The following is a 20,536-nucleotide window of genomic DNA, read 5'->3' as shown; positions in this document are numbered from 1 at the left end:
ATAGTAGCACCAAAAAAAATATATAGAAAAATACAATGTTCTATTATGACTATCACTGATGCTGTGAATTCCATATCTATATTTTCTTTATTTTATTTTTATTTTTACTTTTTATCACGATTAAATTGTAAGTGTTTTCTACCATTTGCGAACTCATTTGAGCACAAAGGGAGAAGTTTCTTATAGAACGTGTCAATTTTAGTAGTCTGTATCTACTCATTAACAAAATAAATTGATTTTAAATGATATAAAGATTATAAAAGTAAAATATAAAATTATTTTAGAACTGTTGGTTTTCAAACATACAAATAATTCAAGTAAATGATAAAAGCAAATAGGTATATGATAAAAACGAACGCATCCAGATGTTTGTTTACGAAATGTCGTAGTTGAGCCGATCGAGGTTAACGATATAATCCTTTGGCCAACGCTGCTACGTAAACTCTTTTTACAAAGCTCATAGTTAATGTAAGTATCCATCCAGTGTTTTATCTGTTAAAAATGCTGATAGGGATTTTGTTGAGAGTTTGTAGAGGTGATAAATTCAAGTAAATTCTTTCCTAAGTGACATCCAGCCCACAACGCTTCCCTTATCTAAGATACTCTCTCCAATTAACGAACACTTATATTACTTAAACTTATAAGTGGGCACCTCTTATGGAGATGTAAAGTATCTCAGAAACCTTGGATTGCTATATAGGCTCCACTTATACCGATATATATATATATATATATATATATATATATATATATATATATATATATATATATACATATAAATATCCAAACCCTTAACCTAAATTGCTGTGGCCTAACTTACCTTGGCCTGCAACTCCCCTCCCCCCTTAACTTTGCACGCTAATATTAGGTTCCATTATTTTCGGGAATATTTAGTAAAATATTTTTTTTTCTTTACAGAACAACAAAGCCTTTCTTGGAAGAGTTGCCCGGATGACATTCGATTGGTAAGTATAAGATTACGAAAATACCTGAGCTCTTTATTGCGCCATCCAATGACACGCTGATGTAGGTACATTTTGCACGCAGTTGGTCATCTTATTTTAATAGATATATCTTCAATATAGGAAATTGGTGTCTGAAATAGCCTCTGTCCACCGATCTACAAACGTCCCACATTCTCTACTTGTTAGTAGCGTCATCAGATGACACGCTGATGTAGGTATAATTTGCACGCAGGTGGCCATCTTATTTTAACAGATATATCTTTGATAGAGGAAATTGGTGCCCAAGATAGCCTTTGTCCACCGATCTACAAACCATCCACATCCTCTAATCATTATTATTATTATCACAACTAGGCTAAAACCTTAGTTGGAAAAGCAAGATGCTATAAGGCCAAGGGCTCCAACAGGGAAAAATAGCGGTATCTATTAGAATATTTAGAAGCATTAATGAGATAGTAACATCCTTCATTTGAATGGCGAGTCACAATGGTAACGTTAAAATTTGATGACTGTGGGTGTATGTATGATAGTGGTAACCTGTAAGTATGATTACAGCTAACTTAGAATACGTTAGTGTAAGGGGGTCACAGGGGGCCGTTACCCCCCCCCCTCCCCGTTAGGTAAGTGGGTAAGGACACGGTCTGTAGGTTAGGTTAGTGGGGAAAGTTTAGGTTAGTTGATGCCCATTTTTAATCCACACGGAAGGAATTGGCCGCTGATATACAAAGGCTCTGATGACTGGAAGCATCAACTAGTAAATGTTTACAACGGATGTGTGGGCAGAATGAGTTTAACTTCTCACCTTTGCAAAAACTGTTGTGCGGCAAATATTATTCATCAAAAAAATAAATATATGCTTAGGTATTTTCGTGTATATATACCCATGCACCGCTCAAAGTTACCATGATGTTTTCTGATTAAGAAGAAGGTATCCTAGGTTAGGTTAAGTAAGGTTAGGGCTTCAGTTGGATTATGGTGGTTTCGTAACGTCACCATATCATAACCGTTTATGTTTGGTCGTTTTGTGACAGCTCAGAACTAGCAAAAGAGTTCGACAGTAGTCACTTCGTATCTGAGAATTTGGTAATTTTGTTACGGTTTTTTGGTTGCTTCGTAACCTCTAAGATATGTGATTTTTTTATTGTTTTGTCCTATTGTTCTTTATTATCTGTAAACTGCATTGAGGTAATCAATTACTATATGTAATTTTCATCAAAGTATGTGTTTCTCTGTTTCATCTGTGGGATGCAAATATTTCCTTTATATGATATATAAGGGTAGAAGCAATTCTTTAACTATGGTAAACAGCTCTTCTAGGAGAAGGCTACTCCAAAATCAAACCATTGTTCTCTAGTCTTGGGTAGTGCCATATCCTCTGTACCATGGTCTTCCACTGTCTTGGGTTAGAGTTCTCTTGCCTGAGGGTACACTCGGGCACACTTATTCTATTCTATTTCTCTTCCTCTTGTTTTGTTAAAGTTTTTATAGTTTCTATATGATATATTTATATTAAAGTTACTGTTTTAAAGTATTTTATATTTCCTTGTTTCCTCTCCTTATTGAACTATTTTCCCTGTTGGAGCACCTGGCCTTATAGCGTTCTGCTTTTCCAACTAGGGTTGTAGCTTAGCAATTGATAATAATAATAATAATTGTGTAGTGTACACAGGCTTATGTCACTTATAAGAACACAAGAATTTAAGTAGTTAATTTAGTACAGTATATGTATGTTACAGCACATATTTCCTAATCGTTTTCCCGTCAAAATTGTCAGTTCAAGACTAAATGTATACACTGTATGGTTTACGTAAGAAGAGAAAACATCACAGCCGCAACCTATCGTATCTTTATTACATACATAAAGGTAAAAATAAGAAATTAATATAGTGTATGGAGAGTGCATAAGGTTAAAACATGATAAAAAAAGTAAATTGAAAAAAATCACAACTGTATTACATGTCTTGTGAGTCCATCTTTCACATAAATCCCACAAGATGGCCTGCTGTTTGGGGCATACAATGTTGTTACACATAACACAAACATCTCTGATTTTTATTCTAACAATGTGACAATTCTGTTAGAATGAGGTTTACTTAAGTTAATAAGTATTTCTATGCAAACTGTTGTTGATTATTGCCTCAACCAAAGTACAATATTAGAAAAAAAATTGTTGATAATTGCTTTGGAGGTCTCTAATTACTATTAGTCAGCCCTTTATTGATAATAAACTTGATTTATTGTTTGTAATAACTTGCAAACACAAACTTTTTTTAATAATTAACTAATTAAAATCCTTATTATTGACAAAATTGGCCAGCTTCCGTAATTTAATGTGTCGATGATTTATGTTACGAAATAAGTTATCGTAACCTTGCCATATTGTAACCGCATGTTTGGTTGTTTTGTAACAGATCAAAACTAGCAATTAAGTTTTCATAACAGTTTGCCTTACTACCACAAACATTGACACCGACAAGAAAGAACAATAGAACAAACCAATAAAAAGAATTGCAGATCTCTTTAGGTTAAAAAACAACCAAAACTTGGTTATGAAATGACCAAATTCTTGGCTATGAAAAGGCACGGGTATGAAATGACTAGATCCCCTTCAGTCCCCCACAAGTAAGGACTGTATTCTAGGATAGATTAGGTGGTGGAAGTTTAAAAGTTTAAACAGTTCCTACACGAGTACAAAGGATTGTTCTTTAATAGTAGTATGACTTCAGTGAAGCTGGAACAGTCATTAAAGATTTGACAAAGTAGTCACTGCATAACTAAAGGCGTGTGGCGTGTAAGCCCCACTCACCTGTACATCATTAAGACTACCACTTTTTACTTTGGCTGCAAGCAGTACACTCATATCTAACCGTCTCTCAAATTTGGCATTGCTCCTACACGAAATACAAACAAGGGACCTTTAGGAGGAGCATGACGTCAGCGAAGTCGACACGGCCTTTAGACTTTCAACAAAGTAAACATAATTGGTTGATAGGTGGCAGTATAGCCTCGCTCACCTGAGAGGTATAGCAACCTTCACTTAGACCTCAGTTTTTGGAGAGTAGAAATATACTGGGCTCCCTTATCTGGCTCTGTTTTAATCTTTGCTTTTCTTTTAGTTTGTACATTTGGTCTTGCAGTCGTGTCTGAGGGATATAACAATTGGTTTGTTTCGACACTATTCGCTATTTATAAGGATTATACTTTCGGCGAAGCTGGAAGACTAGCCATAAGGCTTTTAGCTAGGCATAACTATCCCACCGCTACTTAACTGGGGTCAGGGGGTAGTTGGCTACTCCGCTCACACATACCTGTGTTGTCTTGTCACTTTTTACATTTGGGTCGGTGAAAGTAGACGTTTGTCTCTACCTCTGCCCAACTCTTTCAACTGCCCTTTGAGTTTTTTCTTGTGTTTTTATACGTATTTCAACATTACTGGGAAGTTGCTTCTCCTACCCAGTCACCGCCTTCTTCGCCTGCACCTGCGGCAGTTCCTGATTATTTCGCTGACGATGGCGTTTCCCGTACGCCATGAGGCAAGCTCCTCCTTCAGCAATATGTTGAAAGGCTTCCTGTAATGGCCAAGATACTGTGTGAGAAAGGTTGGGTACTATCCCTGTCAAACCTTTCAAGAGAGGAGGGCACAGGCAAGTTATTCCTCCCCAGGTGATACCCATCACCCAAGGATCAGCAGGGGCTCGAGGAGACTTCGTTCACAGATGATTATCTGCGGTCCCCAGTACAGTTTATGATGACTGAACCGGCTGCTCCTCTCCCGGATCCTCCGTAAATCCCGAAGGTTCCTTCTCAGGCTTCATTGCCCATGGTAGTTCCTCAGAAGCAGGGCCCATCTCTCCTTGCCATCTTCTTGACTAACCCCGGAAGGGGAAGCACTTAAAGACCCTTGTGGAGAACTGTACCTTGAGAAATCTTGAGGTTTCAGGTTAACAGAAGGGTTTTATCAGGTCATTCTCGGCCTCGGTATTATCGGAAGTGGGGAACCTTCCCTCTAGGTCTCAGGCCCCTGCAAGGGACTCAGTTGGCCAGCCTGACCCAGCCTGGGCTCCCATGGGTGTGAGTTCAGCTCTGGATGAGTCGCAAGATGATGTATTAGATCATGCAGACGGAGTGCTTCCAATGGCTGCTAGGCCTAAGACTACAGCCTCAGAGCAGAAGGAATCCAACTATTCCTTAAAGCAGGTATTAGGCTGAATTATAAAAATTAGTACTCTTTGCGATCCTTTCTATTCCCCCCTTGACCTTTTCTGCCAAGCCCCCAGAACTTGAATGACCAGGATCGAGTTACCCTGACCCAGGATGGTGAAGGGTGCCAGAAAGAAGGTCTTTTCCCAAGTAGCCAGTGCACAGAACTCCTAACAAGTGGGACAGTTATTTTATTTACATTCTCCACCCTTCGTTCGGCAGAGGAAGTATTACGAGATTCTGGGTGATGATCCCTCTCCTTTGCCTTTAGATCTAGCAATTATGTCTCTGACGAGTCACATCACTCACGGCAAGTTGGCAGCACAACCTGGGACTTTCTCGGTGGCGAAGTTCGTGAACATGGAGTGAGTTGCAAGGCCTCTTTGCAAGCCACTTCATAAATCGACTTCTGGTCTGGGTCGGTTGGTTGTCTAATTGCCAATGAACACCTTCTTGCTTTCCGTAGCGAAAGTTGTTGAGTTTCTCGCTCATAACGTAGCTAACTAATGGACGAACTGGAATTTGAGCGTGGCTCTATTTCTTCAAAACTCAGTTGGAAGGTACTGAGGAGAGAAGTATTCAAGTTACGAAAGTCATTGATGGAGGGTCCTCCTCTGTTTGGCTCAGAAGACATCGACGCAGTGGCGGACCTCTGGAGGAAGGAGAGTCATGAATTCCTCCTCCTTACGGCAATGACATCTTATTCTTGCTGCTCGGCACCGAGATTGTTTCCCGTTAACCAACAAGGACATAAGAAAGGATCAACAGCTTCGAAGCAGTCCACCGTTAAGAAGCTAGCTCGAAAGCAGCCCTTTGATGGCAAGGGGCAGAGGAAGTAGAGGTGGAAGGTGTGGTCATTTCTTTACTCAATCAACCTCTACATTGTTTACAACACATCTAGAAGTTTGATTTCACTAGCTATAACACCACATACACTCAATGCTAAGCCTTGAGTCACTCGCACTGTTAGGGGCATTCCTCCCGTTTGTCCACTGGTGGGAGGATGCCTGAAGCACAGGTGGCAAAGATAGGAATTCCCTGGAGCCGAACCTTGGATGGTGTCCCTCGTCCTGTTCATTCTCTCTTCCTAAGTTGACTCATCATATAGTGATGTGTTCCTTCACGAAGGGATCAGCGGAAGACTTCATCTTTCAGGTCGAAGTCCAAACCATGATGGATAAGGGTGCTCTCCAAGAGGCCTTAGATGGGTCCCCATGCTTGTAAGTTGACTCTTTCTTTCTTGTAAAGGTATCTGGAAGTTGGAGACCAGTCATCGACTCTCCGCTTTGAACAATTTGTTCAACATACATCGTTCAAATTGGAGACGACAGACATAGTAAGACAGGCTGTCAGACCAAAGGACTTCATGAGGAGACTGGCTCTAAAAGATATATACTACCAGATCCAAATCCACCCATCGTCAGGATAGTACCTAAGAATCATCCTTTACGACAAGATATACCTATTCGAGGAACAGTGATACCTCACAACACAAAATTAATTGGTTCCTTAGTGGCTCTCGTACCATGATTTTTTTGTGTTGTGAGTCGCCTTTTACATGTAAATAGCCTAATTTGTTCCAGGCCTTACAAAAACATCACATTAGTTGCTTATAAGAAGGCTTCACTCCACAAAACTCTATGAAATACAGCACTGCACAATCATTTGGATTATTCAATAATGAATTAACCTTTGGTAACTTGTAAAAGAAATGTATAATTACAGTAAAGATACAGTAAGAAAACTGTGGAACCTTACCTTTGGTGTGAGGCGATGTCCGAGAGCGAAGTGGCGAGGCGGAATGGAGTATGACAAATGGCAGAAAACATTAACACTTAATTTTAGGAAACTCATTAACAAATGGCAGGAAATATTAACAGTTTAACTTTACGATAAACTTAAAATTATATATCTTTTTAAATTTTTTGTAATTTTGCCTTTTTCTAATTTTGTTTTTTTTATGTTTCGTATTTTCTAAGTTTAATTACACTACATACTTTCTTCATCACTGCCACTTTTCTTTCGGTTTTTATCACTTTTCTCTTCCTCTTGGTGTGCTAGTACCAAAGGCCTCTTTTTAAAATAACTATCCAAGGAAACTTGTTTCTGCCTGCCTCTTAAAATGTTCCTGAATGACCAGGCAAACGTCATTTGCATATTCAAGCACGCGACCTGTGACAATTTTTTCTAGATGTCTCTTTTTTTTTGACAAATGCCGCAATTTTATGGTAGCAAGATGGAACCTCCTCAATTTCTGTCGTGGTCATAGGGTCATCCTCCGCCCCATCGCTGCTAGAGAACTGTTTCTAAACTTTGTTCAGTTGCATGGCCTCCAACTCCTTCAGGTCTTCCGTCGTAAGATCCTCTTGCTGCTCCTCAAGAAGCTCATCGATGTCGGCCTCATCAGCTTCCAGACCCTTGGAAGTCCCGAGTGTACTTATCACGGCAACCTCAGATTGAGCGACAGGTTCAGGATCGTCAACGTCTTTGGAATCGGCTTTGATTTCAGCTTGGTCTACGTGGAAGCCCTCAAAATCTCATGCGGCAGCAGACAACAGCTTAATCCACGCAGAGTTTAAGATGCACCTCAAAGCCTCTTGCTAAGATGTATAGATGATTTTGAGGTACAGTGAGCCCTCGTTTATCACGGTAGATAGATTCCAGACCCGACCGCGACAGGTGAAAATCCGCGAAGTAGTGACACCATATTTACGTATTTATTTAACATGTATATTCAGACTTTTAAAACCTTCCCTTGTACGTAGTACTGTTAACAAACTACCCTTTAATGTACAGAACACTTAATGCATGTATTACAGTACCCTAAACTAAAACAGGCACAAATATTAAAGGCGATTTTATATCATGCGTTTCCTAAACACGCTAAAAAGCACGATAAAAAATGGCAATCAATGTTTTGTTTACGTTTATCTCTGATCATAATGAAGAAACAAACGCATTTACACATCTGTGTATAGGTTAGTTTTTGCATCGATTATATTGATTATTCAGTACAGTATGTTGATTTTGTTATTTACCAATGTTTTACTTAATTTTTCTTAGGACTTCCAAATGAAATTTGTTCCGTAACCGAAATGCAAACCACGCTATTTACATTGGGTTTACCTTTTGGCGCAGCTGAAATGGCGAGCCATTAGAATTTAACGAGGGTGTATTACCCCCGCACTAGTTAGCGGGGGAGTAGGGGAGTGGTAGCTAGCTACCCCCCCCCCCCCCCCTCACACACAGGTGAATGCTCACTTTCACTTTTGGCTCGGACTGGGACAGACGTCTCTGTCTTTGTCCTCGCTTGGCAGCCGTTGTTTGTTTTGTCTTTACTTAATCACTTACTTTTCTTTTCCTCAATATACTGTATATGTAAACAGTTTTTCATGTTTGTATATATATTTGAGTATAGAAATTTGTAAGTTTCCTTTGCAGTGTTGTGTGTGTAGTGTACGATATCTCCGTGGAGCCCTCGGCAGTTTAGACGGTGTAATTTTATGGGTTGCGGTCGAGTTTGACTTCGGTCTTTCTCTCTCTCTCTCTTGAGGTCGTTCACCCTTTTACTACGTTTACTACGCCCCTTGTAGCTTCCTTCCCGTGTGGGGGGGTTGCTACGCCGTACGTTTTGTCTCAATTAGTTTATGAATCTAATTGTATTTGTTAATTTTTCAGCTTTGTAGAACGATTCCTTTCGGGGTTTTCGTTCTTTCTTTAGTGTTCATTCATTTTTAAATTACATAATTACATAGTTTCATAATTATAATTGTTATAATTCTGTTTTGGTTACAGCTCTCCTTCTGTGAGTGTAAGTGGTTGTGAGGGCACGTGCCTGTTGTGTAATTCTTGTTCCTTTCCATCGGTATTCCTCTTCGGAGCCCTCCCGGGGGAATGAATGTGTACTAATGATTTTTGTTTTATTTTTTTACAGTTACCGATCTAGTTCGTTTCTGTAATATGGCAACGGAGTGAGCTGTCTTGTTGAGGCCTGGGGATTCGGCTGTTGCTGCCTCCCCTATAGATCTTCGTCAGGGGCGTGTCTCCTTCTCCTGGAAGTACTCCCGTGACGATTGACAGCTCTCCAGTTCATTTTAGAACACTCAGGAGGCTCGCCTCCTTGGGTGGGGAACTTTCCTTCCGAGGGAAGTTTTTCCTGTCCAGGCTTGAGTTTTTCCCCTTTTGGTGCTGAGCGGTCGCACCTGGAGTTACGCTCAAGGGGCTGGGCAACTGCAGGAGCCCCTCTTCGGAGGATTGCTCCTTTTAGGACACTGGCTAACCAGTCTTTTCTACGAAGTGTTTCTCTTTCGTTCGCGAGAGAGTACACTCCTAGAGACTCCTCTTCGGAGGATTCTTCTGCTGCTGTTGCTGTTGGCCTCCTTCACCGTAAGGCTCACCGTCCGCCTCGTCGTAAGGGGCTCTCTTCTCCCTATAAGGGTGCTAAGAGGCGCCTTTTTGAATCTCCGTATGCAATCTACAACTCCTTCTTCTTGATCTTCCGCCCCTGGTGCAGATGGACAGCAGTCTGACCTCGTCTTCCGACGGGCAACGGTCTTCCCGACGGACAACGGTCTTCCGACGGACAGCAGTCTTCCGGCGGACAGACAACGGTCTTCCGACGGACATCAGTCTCCCGACGGACAACGATCCCTTCGGGGCAAAGGGTTGCCTCCCACGGGGGTTCTTCCCTTGCGTGTCAGGGTTCCCCTGCGCGCCCTTCTGCTCTCCTGCTCCTGCTCAGTGTTAGCGCACAGGCGCTCTCCTGCTCATCAGCGCTTTCCTGATCGCTAGCGCTCTCCTGTTCGCCAGCGCTCTCCTGTTCGTCAGCGCTCTCCTGTTCGCCAGCGCTCTCCTGTTCGTCAGAGCTCTCATGATGATCATCTCTGCTGTTCCTGTTGGTTCCTGTTACGCGCCCTGTGTGCCCACGTAGCCCTCGCGATCTATAACTTCGGTTCAGGTCTGGGTCAAGGACTCTTCTTCTACGCGCAGGCTTCCATGCGTTGCCTTCTGCTCGTCAGTGATCACCAGCTCGCCAGCGACCTTAGACGCGTCAACGTTCACCTGCTCGTCAGCGATCTCCTACGCATCAACGATCGCCATCGATCTGCCACGCGTGTCAGTTCCCCTGACCACCATCAGTAGCGATCTAGCGCTCGCCTGCCGTGGACCACGATCTCCGGTAGCTGAGTCTTGCCGTAGATCTTCCTCCTGCTCGCCAGCGCTCACCTTTACTTCTGTCCTTCTGTGCGCCAGCTTTCTTCATTTGCCAGCGCACATCTGCGCGCCCTTCTTTGCCACGCACCAATGGGCGCCAACGGTTTTCTGACCGTCTTGGATCGCCTGATTAACAGCTTGCTTCAGCGCTCACCTTCCTGATGCACCTGCGCGCCTTCTGTTAGCGCGATGCGCGCTAACCATCACTAGTCTCACTCGCGTTGACAATCGCCTACGCGCCCGCGCGATTCTTCACCTGCGCGCTAGCATTTTGTTAATGCACCACCGCTCGCCAACGCGCTAGCGTTTTGTTAACGCACCACCGCTCGCCAACGCGCCGTTGCTTGCCGACGCGCCATCGCTTGCCAACGCGCCTTCACTCTCCTACGGGCTATCGCTCGCCAGAACGCGCCATCGCCCGCCTACGCGTCATCGGTCTCCCGATCGCCTGTGCTCACCCGACGTGCCCGCGCGAACCAACGGTATTCCATCGCGCGGACGGACGGTGTTCCGTCGCGCGAACCTACGGTGTTCCGTCGCGCGAACCGGCGGTGTTCCGTCGCGCGAACCTACGGTGTTCCGTCGCGCGAACCTACGGTGTTCCGTCGCGCGAACCTACGGTGTTCCGTCGCGCGAACCGACGGTGTTCCGTCGCGCGAACCTACGGTGTTCCGTCGCGCGAACCGACGGTGTTCCGTCGCGCGAACCGACGGTGTTCCTTCGCGCGAGCCTACGGTGTTTCTTCGCACGAACGTCGGCTTAATTCTTGCAGTATCCATTGATCGCCTATGGGTTATCGCTTGCCGACCACCACTCTCGCCCTTCCTACCACGCTCGCCCTCCTTCTGCTCTCCTTCGCTCACCTTCGTTTGCGTTCCTGCGTGACCGCGCATGGGCGCTTCCATGTTTGCCCACGTGCAAATCATTGATTTACCATCGCGCGAGCTCCAGGGCGATTGCGACCGCGATTCCCTTTGGGGTTTTCGCAGCATGGCCAGCCTGGCGAGTCTTCTGGAGCGTATTTCCAGAACACGGCCTCACCCCGTAAACGCAGAGCATGGCACATGCAAGAATAAGAAGAATCTTCAGGGAGGTCTGAGCAACATTCTTCTTTCCAGAACCTGGGTTAGTCCTTCCCCGTCATTCCCTGGAAGGATTTTTGGCGGGGGGGCTTTCCGTTCGAGATTTCTCCATCGACCAAGGGGTGACTATTTACCCCTTCCTCTTCTCCATCTCGTGAAAGGGGCTTACCAGGTCCTTTCCCTCCTCGGTTACGACCCGAGGTTTGGTTCAAGGAAGCTACAGGAAGGTCATGGGTACTTTCCTCCTCTCGGGCTCAAGCACCTTGGCGTTTCGTCATCAAGTATCGAACTTGCGGGCAAGCTCGATGTTGGACCATCTGGACGCAATGACCGGGGGCTTCCTTTTGGGTGTCTCATCCGTAGATGTCGACAACCTCAGACACCCTTCCATCCTTGAGGAGAGTTTGTTTGTGCCCAAGGACAGAGACATAGACAGCGGCTGTGCGGAGGAAGTCGACTTCCGTTTTCACTCCTCCAAGGCGCTTTCTTCCAGACCCTGGAGCGGTAGAGTTCACGAACTCTAGGATTGGCACCTTCCCCTTGCAGGTTTCACGCTGGGAGGATGCCTAAGGTTACTCATCCGGATGACAGCTTCCCGATGCCCATTCCTGCATGATCTCTGTGATCAGCCAAGGGTATCGCGCCTGCCGTCTCTGTCAGCGAATTCAGTGTCTCTGAACGTCTATGCCATAGGGTCGGCAAGAGTTTGCCCGTTTGGGCAGAATGATCCATACCTTAGGAGAAGGTCCTCCATAGGATCATCGACGGCTTCACCCCCAGCTTCTTCAGTCGATCCTTTCTTGTAAGAAAGTATCTGAGACGGGATTTCCGTAGTCGACCTCTCAGCCCTGATCAAGTTTGTCGAACAAACTTCGTCCAGCGTGGAACAGCAGAATCGATCAGACTGGTAACGAGGCGACAGGACTCCTTAGGCCCTGGATGGGAAGGACGGGTACTTTCAGTTTCCATTCCATCCATCTCCAGGAAGCTCGTGGAATTCAGCCTAGACTGCAGGTATTCCTGCTTAAGATGCAGTGTGGCGATCCCGCCGTGGCATCGTAGGTTTTTTTCCCCAGAGAACTCTCCCTGCTTTCCTCATGGCCGCTCAGGTGCAGGCTTCCGCCTCCTTCGCCTTTTGGAGGTCTGGTCAACTCCGGTAGGTCGGGTTCGACCTTCTTCAGCGCCGGGACAAGCTTCCGGATGCTTAGCATGAGTGGGGGTTCATGGTATTTTGCTAGGAGCCTTCTCTTCTTCTGCCTCAACATCAGGAGTATCTAGCCATGATATTGAGTCAATGGCCTTACCACGTTGGAAACCCCGCTTCTCGTCCGTCCAGCGAGGTTAAGCAATGTCGGTTCTGGTCGGTACTTGGATGGATGACCACCTGGGGACGCCAGATTCTGTTGCCACCTCCTCCGAGCCTTCCCTTCAGTTGACTGTGGCAAGGCTGAGGAGAGTCGCAGTACCTGTTCTCAGTCAAGCAGAGCTTTCAGCCCTACCTTGGAACGTTTCCTAGTTCTCTTTTCCTCATTGACCCGTCTATAGTTCCGAACGGTCACCTCAGGATAAGTTCCATGTGGGGCGGTCCAAGTTCCGGTGGTTTCAAAGCAACGATTAACCGGACTTTCTGGCCCCTATGGGACCAGCGGAACGTTTAGACCTGCAATGTGTGTTGACCTATGGAACCTCTTGATGGGAGTGGATATTCTCGTCCTTTCCCCACATTTTTGATGATGTTCTCGGATTCGTCAAAGAAAAGGGGGGGGGGGGGGGGCATGTTCCGGTCCAGGCCTATGGTCAGGACCTGAAGGATACCTCTCCATCATTCAGGCAGGCTTAGGGGCCGTAGTCTGGCCCCTCTACAGATCCTACAGCTCCTGCCGAGTCGCTCCGTGCGCGTCGACTTCATGGTTCTGGCGTGTTCTATCCGGCAGGGGACGCATTTCCACACCTTCGCATCTTGCAGTAGAGATACCGAGATGATTTGAGATACTCTCAATACCGCCATCGGCTCTCTCATTCCAGGCAGAGGAATGTTCTCTCCGTCTATCCGAGCAGAGCCTCGTAGAGAGAGTGTACCTGGGGGTCTTTGGCCTTGAGTATCCAGCAAGTCCTGGTCTGGGGGACCTGATCGCGACAGCTTGGAACCTCAAGCTTCCGCTGTTCTTCCCCCCAGTCTCAGACCCCGAGACTCTGGCAAGATGCATTCCGGTGATGGTGGGACAACTTCGACGCCTGCATCTTCCCTCCTTTGTTGTCTGTTGAGAATGGGTCTCAACAAGATCAGGTTGTCTGTCAACCTTTCAATGACCCTGAGAGCTCCACTGGGACTATGCGCAGAACGGTTTCCGGACCCTCTGCTTCCCCTGACGGAATTCCCGGGAGAGCTTCTCCCACGGCACAGGCTGCTCAAACAACCACACTGCAACATCTTTCACGAGCCGGGGCGTCGCTTCGGCTTCATGCCTGGAGACACTACGCCTCCTCCTCAAGAAGAGATAACCCGCTACAGTCGCGGGACGGAGGTCGTGTCATCTGCGATAGTCATCAGCAGGGGTCTTCAAGGCGAAGTGAAGAGTCTTCGGTGGTTGGTGTCGTGGGAGATATACCTCTTCCCTCTAGGCCTCTTCTCCAGCAATAACGATCTTATTGCGTTTCGGCGGGAGGAAACTCCTTTCCGCTCTCGGCAATGAAGCCTGTCGCTCAGCCTTTCCCTGACCTTCAGGCTTAAAAGGAATAACTTTTTCCTGCCCGCTGGACCTTTCCTCGCTCATGCGAAGCTGCGAACGTCCCTGCCCTAGTCGGAGTGAGACCTCCAACTTGGAGCATGGCTCGGACTTTCTAGTCCCTTAAGAGATCTTCTCAAGACCCTTTACGTCAGGCCTCTGATCGTATTCCGTCTTGGGTCTCCTGCTCAGTCTGGCCGCGGCCAGTGTGTAAACAATCTTCTTGGTCTCGTACGACTCTGCCCTTTCTAAGGAAGAGGGGAAGGCAACATTCCGGTTTGCTCCTGAGTTGTTGGCTAGACTCAGAATCTTGGGGTCCCGGCCCTTCGGTCCAATTCCTTCAAGATTTTGAGTCACCATTCTGTATCTGATGTCCCAAAACCTTCTCCTCCTTGCCAGTAAAGGATTCGAGAGGTTAGCTTTGGGAACAGCTGCAGTTTGTCCTCAGTTGCAGCCGGTTTGGTAGCACAAGAAAGACACGGGGGAGAGTCACCAGTATACCTCTTCATCTCGGACTCAAGGACATTCATCTCGACCTGTCTCCAGACCCTCCCCCGTCACGTTGCCCTACAGCACGATGTCGGATACATCGCAATGTCCCTCGCCTTCGAGTAATACTACTCTGTGACGCAGGTGCTACAAGCTGGAGTCTGGAAGCGTCTAATGACCTTCGCAGCCCGCTTCCTGCTGGGCGTGACCCACAGGAGTTTCGATACGTTTTCTATCGCTCTGTGGTGGCTACACAACAGCTGGTCTAACCTCAGGCTCCTTTTTGGACAGGTAGCAGAAGGTTGAGGGCATTGTTATCAGGTTTTAGTCTGCATGAACGAAAGAAGTATGTCTGGCCCTTACTTCTTTCTTCATCATCCCCTCTACAGGGAAGCAGCATCCTGGTCTCTGCATAGCTGACCTCGAACCTCTGCAGGTAAACCATGCTTCCTTGTGTTCCGAGTATTGAGTCAATACTGTCGCGTCCCCCATACCCTGACGAGGTGGTATTGGGAACGTCCTAACCCAGAGTTTCTACTGGAACTCCAGGTCAACTGCCTAGGACGGGTCACACTTCTTCCTTCACACACAAGCTTATGTAGGCCACACGGTTCCTTGTGGAGCAAGGAACTTGTGAGGTGCAGGGACTCCTTTTCTCGAGTGCGACTCACTCGGATTCTGAGTACCCGGGTAAAGCCAAAGCCAGTATGGCTGGGGACTTTCCACCCTACCTAAGGGGTAAGTCACCCAATGTAAATAGCGTGGTTTGTATTTCGGTTACGGAACAAATGACAAATTCGAAGATAATTTGTATTTTTCCTAACCATACAAACCTTAGCTATTTACACATATTTGCCCGCCAGCCCTGTCCCCCAAGACAAGTCCTACCTCTAAGTGAAAGTGAGCATTCACCTGTGTGTGAGGGGGGGGAAGGGTAGCTAGCTACCACTCCCCTACCCCCCCCCCCCCCCCCCCCCCCCCGCTAACTAGCGCGGGGGTAATACACCCTCGTTAAATTCTAATGGCTCGCCATTTCAGCTGCGCTAAAAGGTAAACCCAATGTAAATAGCTAAGGTTTGTATTGTTAGGAAAAATACAAATTATCTTCGAATTTGTCATGTTTTTCTTTATGACGCCGCCTGAAACGACGGCATAATAAAGTACGCTCAGTAAACAACCACGCTCAGTAAACAAACGAAGGCATTTAACGCGCATGATGAAAGTGATAAATAACGGATTTTGAGCGAAGCGAAAAAGGGATTTTGACGTAGGAAAAATCTATTTCTGGGCGAGGGACCTGTGCCGCCCAGTGAATAAGCTCCTATTAGCACTTATTCTTAGGTAATTTACTGCTAAATATACCAGAGAAAAATGTAAAGGAGTGCTAGGTTGACTAGCTCGCTCACCTATTGGTGTCGGTATGGAATTGGGCGTATAATCCAGAGGTCCCGCACCATTTAGATTCATCCACGACAAAGACCCCCAATAGAGGAGAGCCGTTCAACCTCACTCGGCACCACCAACCCTGCATCCGCTCAGAACCCAACTCCTTAGCACCCAAAGTTTGGGGACTCCAAGGGAGAGGAGCTGGGAGGGTTCACTGGGCGGCACAGGTCCCTCGCCCAGAAATAGATTTTTCCTACGTCAAAATCCCTTTTCTGGGCTTGAACCTGTGCCGGCCAGTGAATACATACAAGAGAAATGTCACCAAACTTGAAAAATAAAGGAAAAAACATAAACACAAGGGAAACACAAGTTACTTTAATCAGAGTTGAGTGCCAAAAACAACTATAAAGGTACCTTAAAAAGAACATAAATCCACTTGGTAGAACAATTGACAAAAAAGGTAAGGTATAATAATGCCGTGAGTGATGATATATACAGATACTCAGGAGTCATAAAATTAACAAATATAGGAATAGTAACCAGGTGCGAAACCAACAAATACAAATAGGGTATAAATGAGGCAGGTAAGGGGGAGAGATAAAATGACAAGGAATTAACATGTGAGTTACCTGGGGGTAACTACGCTCCCTGCAGCTACTGTAGGAAATTTAAGGGCTTCCAAATGTTTAAGATAGTGTTTCTTGAACACTGACGGTGACTTCCACCCTGTGTACCTAGAAAGATCCGTAAAATTCATGTGGTGAAAAAAGTTCACCGAAGTAGCAACTGCTCTAATATCATGTGCAAGAGGAAAAGAGTCAGGGTTAGCTTGTTTAATAAAATACAAAATTTGTTGCCTGATCCCTTTAATGGTAATGGTACCGCCTTGTTCTCTAACGAATAGAGGCCCGGAGGAGTTAGAGGAGGTCCGGGATAAATAAGACTTAAGAGCAGTAACAGGGCACAGAGACGGATCTTGCGTGAGGGGAACAATTTTCCAGGAGGACCATCTGTTCTGAGGGTCTTCGTTCTTAGCTAAAAAGAATTTGTTAGGTGAAAGAAGGACCTCTCCCGAAGGAAGGAACTCAATATGACCCGGGTCTCTTGACAAAGCTGCCAGTTTAGAAATTCTTGCCCCGGAAGCCAAACTCACAAGGAAAAGTGTTTTCCTGAGAAGGGGAATATAATCACAAGAACTGTTAATGGTATCAGAAGCCAATTTGAGCACATCATTAAGGAACCAGGTAACCGGGGTAGGACGAATAACCGGTTTCAGTCTGGCACAGGCTTTCGGAATTGAAGCTAACAAAGAGTCGGTTAAGTCTATGTTAAAACCCACTAGGAAGATCTTTTTCAAAGCAGATTTAATAGTGGTGATAGTATTGGCTGCCAGACCTGATTCTAATAAAGTTCTAAAGAAAGTGACTGTAAGGTTCAAGTTCATACAGTGTACGTCTGAGTCTATCAGAAATTTAGCCAACTTTTTAACTGCAGAATCATATTGGCGGATGGTGGAATCCCGTTTATCTGATTCTAGGAACAGGGTGTTTTGAGGATCGATATTGGCACCATGCATGGCCGCAAACTTCATGAAGTCCATAAAGTTAGGGCGCTCTGAATGTTTGAGAAAGCGTACACAACGCGTGTTTGTACTATCTGAGACAGAACCGGATTGGGTATCGGGTGAGGATGTAGTCTCAACTCTCGCAGGAGAGGGTACCAATTGCTCTTGGGCCAGTTGGGTGCGACCAAGGCTACTCGTCCCTTGAAGGATCTCAGTTTGTCTAGGACTTTCAGTAAAAGATTCACCGGGGGAAAGAGATAAATCCTTTCCCAGTTGTCCCAATTCTGTGACATGGCGTCTGTGGCGTAGGCCTGAGGGTCTAGATTGGGAGCCACATATACTCTCAATTTGTGGTTGGACTCCGTGGCGAAGAGGTCTACTTGGAGACCCGGAACCCGAGAGAGAATCCACCGGAATGACTTTTGATCGAGTGACCATTCCGACTCTAGAGGGGAGGTCCGGGACAGGGCGTCTGCAACTACGTTCCGGACTCCCGCCAGGTGGACAGCTGAAAGATGCCAACGGTTCGAGGCTGCTAGGGAGAATATGGCTACTAGAACATGGTTCAGAGGCCCTGATTTTGATCCGCCTCTGTTGAGGCAGCGGACCACCACTTCGCTGTCGAGAACCAGACGAAGGTGTTGTCTCTTGGATGGAGAGAGACGTTTCAGGGTTAGTAGAACTGCCATGGCCTCCAGCACATTGATGTGAAATTGGCGGAATAAGGGAGACCAAAGACCTTGAACTTTCCTGTGCTGAGAATAGCCTCCCCAACCTGATAGGGATGCGTCCGTGTGAATGATTAACTTCGGAGGCGGAAATCGAAGGGGAACTGACTTTGACAGATTGCTGGCCTTTGTCCAAGGTAGAAGTCTTTCCCGGAGAATGGGAGGAAGGCGGACTTTCCTGTCCCGGAGCTTCCGATTCGCCCTCGAACGCCAGACACGATTGATATCTTTCAACTTCGCTTTCAGAAGTAGATCCGTCACTGAAGCAAATTGAAGGGACCCTAGGATCCTCTCTTGGAGCCGTCTGGAACTCACTTTGTCTTTGAGAAAGCGTTTGGTGTTCATTGCAATCTCTAACCTCTTGGGTTTGGGAAGACACAGAGTGTGAGATATAAGATCCCATTGCAGGCCGAGCCATTGGAACTTTGATTTCGGAAGAAGACGGGACTTCTTGAAGTTGATCTGAAAGCCTAGAGATTGAAGGTATTGGATGACTTTGTGAGTGGCTTTTAGGCAATTTTGGGAGGTGTCTGACCAAATGAGCCAGTCGTCCAGATAGGCTACTACTTGAATCCCTTGATTTCTGAGTTCCTGAACAGCAACTTCTGCTAACTTTGTGAAGATCCTTGGGGCGATGTTGAGCCCGAAAGGCATCACCTTGAAGGAGTAATTTTTGTTTCCTAGGCGGAAGCCTAGATACGGACGGAAGTGTCTCGCTATCGGAACGTGATAATAGGCGTCTGTAAGATCGATAGAGGTGGTGACGGCCCCACGGGGAAGTAAGGTCCTCACCTGCGAGACGGTAAGCATTCGAAACTTGTCGCATTGAATGGACAAGTTGAGAAGGGATAGGGGTAGAATCACTCTTCTCTTGTCCGAATCCTTCTTCGGGACACTGAACAGCCGACCCTGAAACTTCAGGTGTTTCGTTTCTTGTATGGCGTTCTTTTGTAACAGGTCCTGGACAAACTCGACTAGGTCCGGAGTGGAATGCTGATGAAATCTGTTCGGTGGAGGAGGTCCTTGAATCCAACTCCACCCCAGTCCCTTGGAGATGATACTGAAAGCCCAGGGACTGAACCTCCATTTGTTGCGGAAGGCATAAAGCCTCCCCCCTACCCGCTGCACCTCAGTATTGGCTTGAGGAGTTGCCTCCACGTCCGCCTCGGAAGTTCTTTCCTTTGCGAAAGAATCTACCCCTACCTCTGTTCTGGTATGAACCACGGTGGTAGCCTCTACCTCTGTTATAACCCTGGGAAGAGCCTTGAGCTTCATAAGATTGGTTAAAGGCTGGAGAGGTGGTGGAGGCACCGGGAAGCTGGCTCTTAGGGAACAGAACGGTGACATAGTCGTCCGAGGAAGGAGCCTGAGAGGTGGAAGGCTGTGCAGGAACAGCAGGAGATGGTGGGAGAGGCTGCCGGAAAACGGACGAGCTACTTTGCTGTTGCCGGAACTGAGTGGAGGTATACGGGCGGAGCTTCTTCCTACCACGGGCTTGGTAACTTGCGGGATCATATTTCCGCTTAGGAGTCAAACCCCAACGGGCTTTAAGGCTCTGATTAACTCTTGTAGCTTCTGTCAAGACTTCCTCCACAAGATCCTCAGGGAAAAGATTTGGACCCCAACAAGAGGACCGGATAAGTTTATTCGGTTCGTGCCTAATAGTCGCCTCAGCCAGGACGTGTTTGCGGCACCTACGTTTAGCAAGAGCAAAGTCATATAAGTCAAAGTACAAAGACTGCAAAGTAGCCTTATTGAGAGACTTAAAGATACTTTCAGTATCATAAGTTAAGGCTATCGACTCCGTAGAAGTGGCCAAGTTCAAGGTTCGACCAACACGTAGGCGGGAATCATACTCTTGTTTAATAAGGGATTCCGGGAGACGGGGAAGCCGTTCACTAAAAATTACTGACGCACAGTCCGCTGTCAGCTTGCCGGAAGTAAAGGTGGTATGGACATTGTCCCAACACTCATTATCTGAAGGAAGAATGAGGGAGATCGGATCTACCTCTCGGATGGGAGGCAAGGGCTTCTCCTCCAGAGCGTATTGAAAGGCAAGCTCTGCAATCTTAGTGACGCATGGAGTCACGGTATTCTTGTCCATTAGGAACATTGTAAATGAACTCTTATGAGGCATCAACATGGTATTGGTGCAACCTATGTCATTTAGAAACCTAGCCCA

The 20,536-nt window shown here is 46.2% G+C and overlaps 1 protein-coding gene across 3 annotated transcripts in view; it reads left to right on the top strand.

Annotated features, from left to right (window-relative positions):
* Window positions 1-367: 367 nt before the first annotated feature.
* Window positions 368-20,536, top strand: part of LOC137625405 (zinc finger protein OZF-like) — a 119,130-nt gene continuing 98,961 nt past the window's right edge. For 2 of the 3 annotated variants that reach the window (XM_068356294.1, XM_068356293.1), the window contains exons 1-2: window positions 368-468; window positions 919-965. The gene's annotated coding sequence lies outside the window, so the exon portion shown is untranslated. The remainder of the gene's footprint in view (window positions 469-918; window positions 966-20,536) is intronic. The other variant, XM_068356296.1, reaches the window with a different exon arrangement.

The sequence above is a fragment of the Palaemon carinicauda genome, chromosome 32 (genome assembly GCF_036898095.1).
Source record: "Palaemon carinicauda isolate YSFRI2023 chromosome 32, ASM3689809v2, whole genome shotgun sequence".
Taxonomy (NCBI): domain Eukaryota; kingdom Metazoa; phylum Arthropoda; class Malacostraca; order Decapoda; family Palaemonidae; genus Palaemon; species Palaemon carinicauda.
Note: the sequence above shows the minus strand (reverse complement) of the source record. Positions and strands in the feature narration are given on the sequence as shown.